We start from the raw sequence: 8,472 nt of genomic DNA on the forward strand, positions 1-8,472 counted from the left end.
GGTCGACAGCCGGCTGAACATGAGCCGGCAGTGTGCCCAGGTGGCCAAGAAGGCCAATGGCATCCTGGCCTGTATCAGAAATAGTGTGGCCAGCAGGACTAGGGAAGTGATTGTCCCCCTGTACTCGGCACTGGTGAGGCCGCACCTTGAATACTGTGTTCAGTTTTGGGCCCCTCACTACAAGAAGGACATTGAGGTGCTGGAGTGTGTCCAAAAAAAGGCAACAAAGTTGGTGAAGGGTCTAGAGCACCAGTCTTATGAGGAGCGGCTGAGGGAACTGGGGTTGTTTAGCCTGGAGAAAAGGAGGCTGAAGGGAGACCTTATCGCTCTCTAAAACTACCTTTACAAAGGAGGATGTAATGAGGTGGGTGTCAGCCTCTTCTCCCAAGTAACAAGTGATAGGACAAGAGGAAACGGCCTCAAGTTGCACCGGGGAGGTTTAGATTGGATATTAGGAAAACTTTCTTCACGGAAGGGGTTGTCAAGCCTTGGAACAGTCTGCCCAGGGAAGTGGTTGAGTCACCATCCCTGGAGGCATTTAAAAGACGGGTAGATGAGGCGCTTAGGGACATGGCTTAGTGGGCATGGTGGTGTTGGGTTGACGGTTGGACTCGATGATCTTGGAGGTCTCTTCCAACCTTAATGATTCTATGATTCTAATGATTATAAGATGTTATTTTATTGTAGAAGGTGATCAGGTTAGTCAGGTATGGTTTGCCTTTGGTAAATCTGTGCTGGCTTTTCCCAATCACCTTCTGATACTTTCTAAGAGGAGTCAATCCATTACTTTCCCAGGGATCAAAGTAAGACTAACAGGCCTGTAGTTTCCTGAGTCCTCTTTTGGGCCCTTCTTGTAGATGTGCATGACATTTGCCCTCCTTCAATCATCAAGGATATCCTCTGATCTCCACAACTTTTCAAAGCTTAAAGACAGTAGACAGTGGCTTTGCGACAATGATGTCAGCCACTTCTCTTAATGCCCTGGAGTGGATTTTGTCTGGGCCCATAGATTTGTGTGGGTTCAGCCCTTGCAAGAGGCCACAGACCAGCTATTCCTCCACTACTGCTAGGTCAACACGAGTTGTAGCTACTTGATCCTGTGGTCTGGGGTCCAACTATGCCAGTAAAAGCAGAGGCAAAAAAAGGTACTGAGAACCTCTGCCTTGTCAGTGTTAGTAGTAACTAGTTTCCCTGCACTGTTTAGCAATGGGCTTATGTTTTTCCTGTACTTCTGCTTACCGGTCATGTATCTGAAGAACCCTTTCTTGTTGTTCTTGACAACTTTGGGCAATTTCAGTTCTAGATGAGCCTTAGCCTTCCTGACTATCTCCGCATGCCCTAGCAAGGTTCTTGTAGTCTTCAACGGGATGACAGAGGGACTACAGATTCTTAATACTTAACTACGAAGGCAAAGAATCACCTAGTCAGAAGTTGGTCCAGTGTCTCTAGCTAGCCCATTACCTCATCTATGCAGGTGACTGGTTGGGGAGTTCCTGAACCACTCATGGAATTAACAACTTAAAAACATTAGGTGTGTGTACAGGCACAGCCTTGATACCCAGCTATATCACAATTACAACCAAAGAACAAACTTGATTTTCATTCTTATAACTTAAATCCCACTGCTTTTGTCACACTTGTGTTATCCAAACTGTATACAAGGTAAAAATGGCTTTCACAGAAGCATAGACTCATACAGGTTAGAAGGGACCTCTGAAGACTGTCCAGTCCAACCTCTTATTCAGAGCAGGTCCAGCTAGAACAGGATGCTCAAGCCCTCGTTCAGTTCTGTTTTGACTATCTCTAAGGATGGAGAGCCTACAACCTTTTTGGCAAAACAATGTTTGATTTCCCTCATTATGAATATTTTTATACTGATGTCTAATCAGAATTTCCTGTGCTGCAACATTTGACCATTGCCTCTTTTCATTATCACTTTGCACTCCTGAGAAGCGTTTGGCTTGTCTTCTCTGTATCTATCTCCTACTATGTAGTCAAATGCAGCAGTAAGACCATTCAGTTAAGTTTTTCTTCTTAAAATGGAATAACCCCCCGAACCTTCTTGGTCGCCCTCCATGGGACTCATTCCAATGTCAAAGTCTTTCTTGTACTGAGAAACCCAAAACTGGATGAAGTGCTCCAGATGCAATTGCACAAGTGTCAGAGTGATAGAAATAATCTCTGCCCTTCCTCTGCTGGCTACTGTCTTGCCAATACAGCCCAGTATGCAACTGGCCTTCTTCACCTCAGGGGCACACTGCTGACTAACATTGTTTGCTGCCTGCCAACACTCCACAGTGACTTCCTACACAGCTGCTTTCTATCCCGTCAACTCCCAACTGCTAACAGGGTTATACGTCTCCAGGAAGGACTTGGCATTTGCCTTTGTTGAAGTTTCTGAGATACCTGTCAGCCCATTTGTCAGCCTATATAGCTATCTCAACACATGGTAGACCTGCCTGCCAGTGGTATCGTCTACAAACTGGTTAACATCCCATCCCATTGTCCAGGCCACTAACAAACATGTTAAACATCATCAAACACAGTATCAATCCCTGAGGGATGCCACTCATCGTGACCAGACACCAGCTGGACTTTGGATCCCCTATCTCAATATTTTGATCCCAGAAGTCCAACCAGTTTTCCACCCAGTTATCCAGTCAGTATTTCATCAATATGGCTCTAAGGACACTGTGGGAGAACATGTTGAATGCCTTGCTAAAAGCAAGGTAAACAACACCCACTGATCCCCCCATGTCCATAAAGTCACCTATCTCATCACAGAAAGCTGCACTTCATCAGGCTTGTTCTGTCCCTTGAAAAAACACAAATCCACAAAGCCACAAAGAATTCTTGTGTTTATATCTTAGAACTCATTTTTCGGTGTTCTGCAAAATGATAGGCAAAATTTAATGAAAACACTAATTTCCTTCAGTTTCGAATCACTTTGTTTTAGTTAATTGCCTTTTTATGCATAGGCTCCTACTATGATATTGGCAATTATGTCATTAAAAAGATGTAAGTAAATTATAATATGTGAATTATTTATTTAAAGCTTTTAATTGAAAAATATTACCATTATTTCTACTGATTATAAAACATGGAATTAGTCCTGTAAAACTGATTAGTAATATGCCAAGAAAGATTAATGAGTTTCAATATCTTGTAGTATTGAAACAGATGTGACATTTCTATATTCAGCAAATTTAGTTAAATACTTGCTACCATCTTGGAAATAGTTCACACCAACCATTATTGTGTTACCACATTTTAATAAATAAAACAACTTCAGTTTTTCTGTCTCTGTGTGCAATGGCATATTCTTATCTTTTCGTTAAGTTTTTAATCAATAAAATAAAGCTAGTTTTGGAAGTCTGAATTATTATTCTCCCAACAAGATTAAAATTCAAAAGCTTCTACTGTATCTCCATTAAAAGAAAAAGGTTTTTGTAAATAGTCATCTTGCTAAAATTTTGTGTAATCTTGGACAGCTCAATGTCTTAAAATTTACATTGCCTAATGTAAGAAAAAATAAGTAGGTGTGTCTTGGAAAGATAGCCAACCAGCCAGCCAACAAAGTCAGTGAATAATGATGGCTGAGCTGAATTCATAGATCTTTAAAATCTGGCTTTTGATAATTATTCAAAGCAGCTTTAATCCTAAAGGTCTAAGTTTCAAGTGGAAACAGAAGCCCTTCGCTGGATAAGAGTAACTGGAAAAAAACTGTCTGGGCTAGAACAGAGAAGGCTCTTTCTAAAAAATGGTAAGTTGGTGTTCTTCAGCTTAACCAGCATGCTGCCAAAAGTGAAGATTAAGAAAATCTGAATGCGGAGGACATACTGGTGCTTTTGGTTATAATGAAAAATATTAACTACTATTACAATGAAAGGTATGAAATAATAGATCTCTTTATTCAAACTACTGTTTTCTATGGACATTTTGCTATTAAACATTTCATGTGGAAATTTCCACATACCCAGATAAAATTTTGACAGAAACTGAAATAGATAGATGCTGACATACCCTTGATAATGACTTTGTATTTAAACATGTAATGGCTTGGTTTGCTGTGCAATAAAGAGGACCTTTTCTGTTATCCAGTCAACTTCTAAATGGTAGAAATTTTTAACAAATGGCCAATGGCTGCCTTTGTTAATTTCCCATAATTTGTTTGAATATCTGCAGCAGTGTTGTCTGATAACTTCAGTAATGTCACGGGCCACTGTAACAGTTTTCCTTACATGTATTTTATATAACATACATTTAAAAAACCTAATTATTAGTTATTTGAAACTCTGAAGATACATTCAACAACTACTGCTTTTATTTTCCATTAACTTGTCTTGGCATACGTATTTGTCCAGTTTTTCTGTTTCATAAATCACATTCAATGCACAAAATTTCTGTTTCATATGACGTCTGTAAAAACCTATAATATTTTTTTGATTAAAAATTTTGCCACTTTCTGAAAATTAGATTTTGGTAACAGTTCATTGTAGTGTGCAAATGCTTAGCACATTTATTGTAGAGTTGTAGAATTTCTTTCACAGTAGATTAGATAAATTTGCTGTTACTGTTCTTTCCCTCCTTCATAGAATGAAAGTTATATTCCTTTGCAGCCATACGGAATTCCATATATTTATATACAGGACACCTGTTCTTTGATTTAGAAGTGGGTTTTTTTTTTCATCTCACAGCTACTTCTTATTTAATCTGCTGCACTTTACAGAGCTCTTTAAAAATGTGTTTCCAACCCATGTTATACACTTTCAGGTGAAATTATTTTTCACCTACCAGCTATGTGAATTCGTAAAAGAGAGAGGGCTTCCTAATACCATAAATACATAAACGCATGTACAAGATTTAGCTGTTCAGATTGCTTGAAAGGAACAGGCAAAAGCGATTGTTTGCTGGGCAAAGGTTGAAGAGGTTAAAGTACATCATGTTTCACTGAGGAACCAGATGTGCTTGCAAACACATTTACACTAATGATGGAAAGAGGTTTTGAGAATTTTTCTGTACACTTGAACTTTATAAGCTTGAGATTTCATAAAGGAATTGAACTACAAAGGCCTGAAATAGATTAACAGCAGTTTCCTTTTAGCTCTGCAGTGGTACTCAGTGAACACCAGAGGGGTAGGAGAGCAAGGGCAAAAAAGGGAAAACTTGTAAACAGAGTAAATTTCTGTTCTTAAATATTTGTTGAAAATAATGCTATAGATTTGTATGGAATAACTGTTTATGAAGTGGATACCGGTAAGCTCTTTTAAAAATTTCCTCCACTTTCAGAATATTTTTCCTAATATTTCTGCCTCCAAATTTTGTATACATAGTTAAAAGAGAAAATATGCACACTCACTCTTTTCTATAAATGCACACACAGACACCCACACTCACAAATATATAAAATATATATATATACACATGTGTGTGCAGAGACATAATCAGGGAGAGTCAGACAAAAATTATATTGAATTATAAGTGGAGTTAGTAAAACCACCTATTATCAGAATTGCTCAGCTTTCTAAAATATGATCTGAAACCAATGTACAGCTTTTAGCAGAGCCAAAACTTAACCCTCAAGATGAATTTTTACAATGTGTCAGGGATTTTACTTATATTTTTTATTTTACTTTTGATCATGAAATTGGATTTTTCAAAGAATCTATGGAAAATACGCATTTTTGTACTGTAAAAAAAAAAAAAACTTGAAAGTTTTACTCTAAACATTATTTTCTACCCAGTTTGAAGCAACAACTTGAAGATGAAAGGATAGTTTTGTTATTAGGGATGTAATGTCTTTTGTTTATTCCATGAAAATATTCCCCAAGCTGGTTAAACATTAGGACTTTACTATATACTACATAATCATCCAAACCAGAAATCCAGTTTGGAAAAGTAGCATAGCCTTCCTTGTTCTTTCTTTGTTTATTGGAAGGAAAAAAATTTAAAAATGTTTACAGAATATTCTGACCACTATTTATTGCCATCAACCCATAGATCCAACTGTCTGTGACTTCAAAGTACCCATATTGTTAAAGAAAAGGCACAAAACATACATGATTTTGTAGCATCAGAAGGAATGATAACAGCACCCTCAGAGATACCAAGTTAATTATCGTCCTAGATTTCTAACTATTTATGTTCCAAGAATTTGTACCTTTAGCTCCAAAACAGTTCCACTTTCTTCCCAGGTGGCAAGTTTATCTGCTATGGGGAACTATAAACTTTACCCTTTATTCCTCCTTCTTGATGATTTTATTTCAGGAAAAAAGAACTAAAAAAAACCAAAAGAAGAGAAAAAAAAAGAAAAAACCTACAAAGAACAACTATTAATGAACATTGCATGTCAAGAATGAGAAGTTTAAACCAGTTTTAGACAGGACAATCTCTCACACCGAGACATGTAAACCACTTTAAAAGTGTTTTCCAGAAATACATGGCAATACACATTAATAATCTTTATTATTTAGATTTCTTTGAAGATTATTATTATTACAGCTTTCCATTTCCACCAAAACAAGTGTGTGTAATGGATGGTTCCCAACAAAATACACCTATTTGGAGTCACTTGTACTTCTTACCAAAAAATGACTAGGTAATGAAAAAATTATTCTCCCCGAGCAAATAAAAGTCTACTGGTAAATGCTCATCATGTACCTCTTTTCCCACACGGACTTTCCAGTTCCTTATCTCTTTCCAGTAGTAGATTTCCATAAACTATGGTTTTAACTGTACTTGATTTTTACAGTCTTCTAGGAAATAGGATAGCTTAGACATTTAATTTGCCACTGTGGGGAACAGGAAGAGGGTGCATTCAGAATAGATCTAAATTTAGATATCTCTGTTGGATGTCCTATAGACACAGCAGAGGTTTAAGATCCCATTATAATCAGTGATGATCTAGTCAATCATTTAGTAGAGCCTAGAGGTAGATTCATTTCCTGCTAAGGTGTCTACAGGTGTGAAAAAATAAAGGCATGTAGTGCTGTCTGAGGTGTCCTAACATAACTGAGGCACCCACATGATTCTGCCAGTTATGGCAAAGGCTCTACAAGATACCTACATCCTTCTGGCACAGCAGCTGGCAGGCAGGCAGGGTGCCCTGAGCCATTATGAAGGAAGCCAGAGACCTGCATTTAGTAAGTTGAACCCAATCTCACCAGCTGATAGGATCTATCCATTTTCTAGGGCCTCTATTCAGTAGCTTAAACATAGGCTGTAATGTCATTTGAGTCACTGCTAGCTATCTACAGATGCTGCTATAGAGCAGAGCAGATTTCACAGAATCACAGAACATTTGAGGTGGGAAGGAACCTCTTGAGATCATCTAGTCCAACTCCCTGTTCAAGCAGGGTCAGCTAAAGCAGGTTGCCCAGGACCACATCCAGTTTGGTTTTTAATATCTCCACAGATGGAGACTCCACAACTCTTCAGGAAACCTCTTTCAGTGTTTGACCACTCTAAAAGGAAAAAACGTGTTTTCTTGTTTTCAGATGGAATTTCATGTTTTTCAGTTTGTGCCAGCCATTACCTCTTGTCCTGTTGGTGGGCACTACTGAGGCGAGTCTGGCTCCCTCTTCTTCATTTCCTCCCATCACATATTTATAGACGTTGACAAGATCCCTTCCCCCTCCCTGAGCCTTCTGTTCCCAGTCTGAACAGTCTCAGCTCTCTCAGCATCTCCTTATATGAAAGGTGCTCCAGTCCCTTAATCATTTTCTTGGCCCTGTGCTGTACTTGCTTCAACCTATCCATACATTTCTTTTACTGGAGAGCCCAGAACTGGACACAGCACTCCAGATGTGGCCAGTGTAGAGACATTTCAGAAAGGCACCCAAGCATGCTGATTCCCCAGAACAGACTTGAAAGATTTCCCCATAAGGTTTTCCATAAGCCTTTGGGTCATTTCTGCCAACCCATCCAGATATCCTGGATACCTCAGGGCATAGAATCATAGAATCATTTAGGTTGGAAAAGACCTTAAGATAATCAAGTCCAACCGTTAAACTAACACTGCCAAGTCCACAACTAAACCAGGTCCCTAAGCACCACATCTACACGTCTTTTAAATACCTCCAGGGATGGTGACTCAACCACTTCCCTGTTCCAATGCTTGACAAACTTTTTGGTGAAGAAATGTTTCCTAATATTGAATCTAAACCTCTCCTGGTGCAACTTGAGGCCATTTCCTCTCGTCCTATCACTTGTTACTTGGGAGAAGAGACCAACACCCACATTCCAGGAAGTTGTAAAGAGCGATAAGGTCTCCCCCGAGCCTCCTTTTCTCCAGGCTAAACAACCCCAGCTCCCTCAGCCGCCCCTCATAAGACTTGTGCTCCAGACCCTTCACCAGCTTCGTTGCCCTCCTTTGGACACACTCCAGCACCTCAATGTCTTTCTTGTAGTGAGGGGCCCAAAACTGAACACAGTACTCGAGGTGCGGCCTCACCAGTGCCGAGTACAGGGGCA

Source organism: Pygoscelis adeliae, unplaced genomic scaffold (assembly GCF_000699105.1).
Source record: "Pygoscelis adeliae isolate BGI_AS28 unplaced genomic scaffold, ASM69910v1 Scaffold113, whole genome shotgun sequence".
Taxonomy (NCBI): domain Eukaryota; kingdom Metazoa; phylum Chordata; class Aves; order Sphenisciformes; family Spheniscidae; genus Pygoscelis; species Pygoscelis adeliae.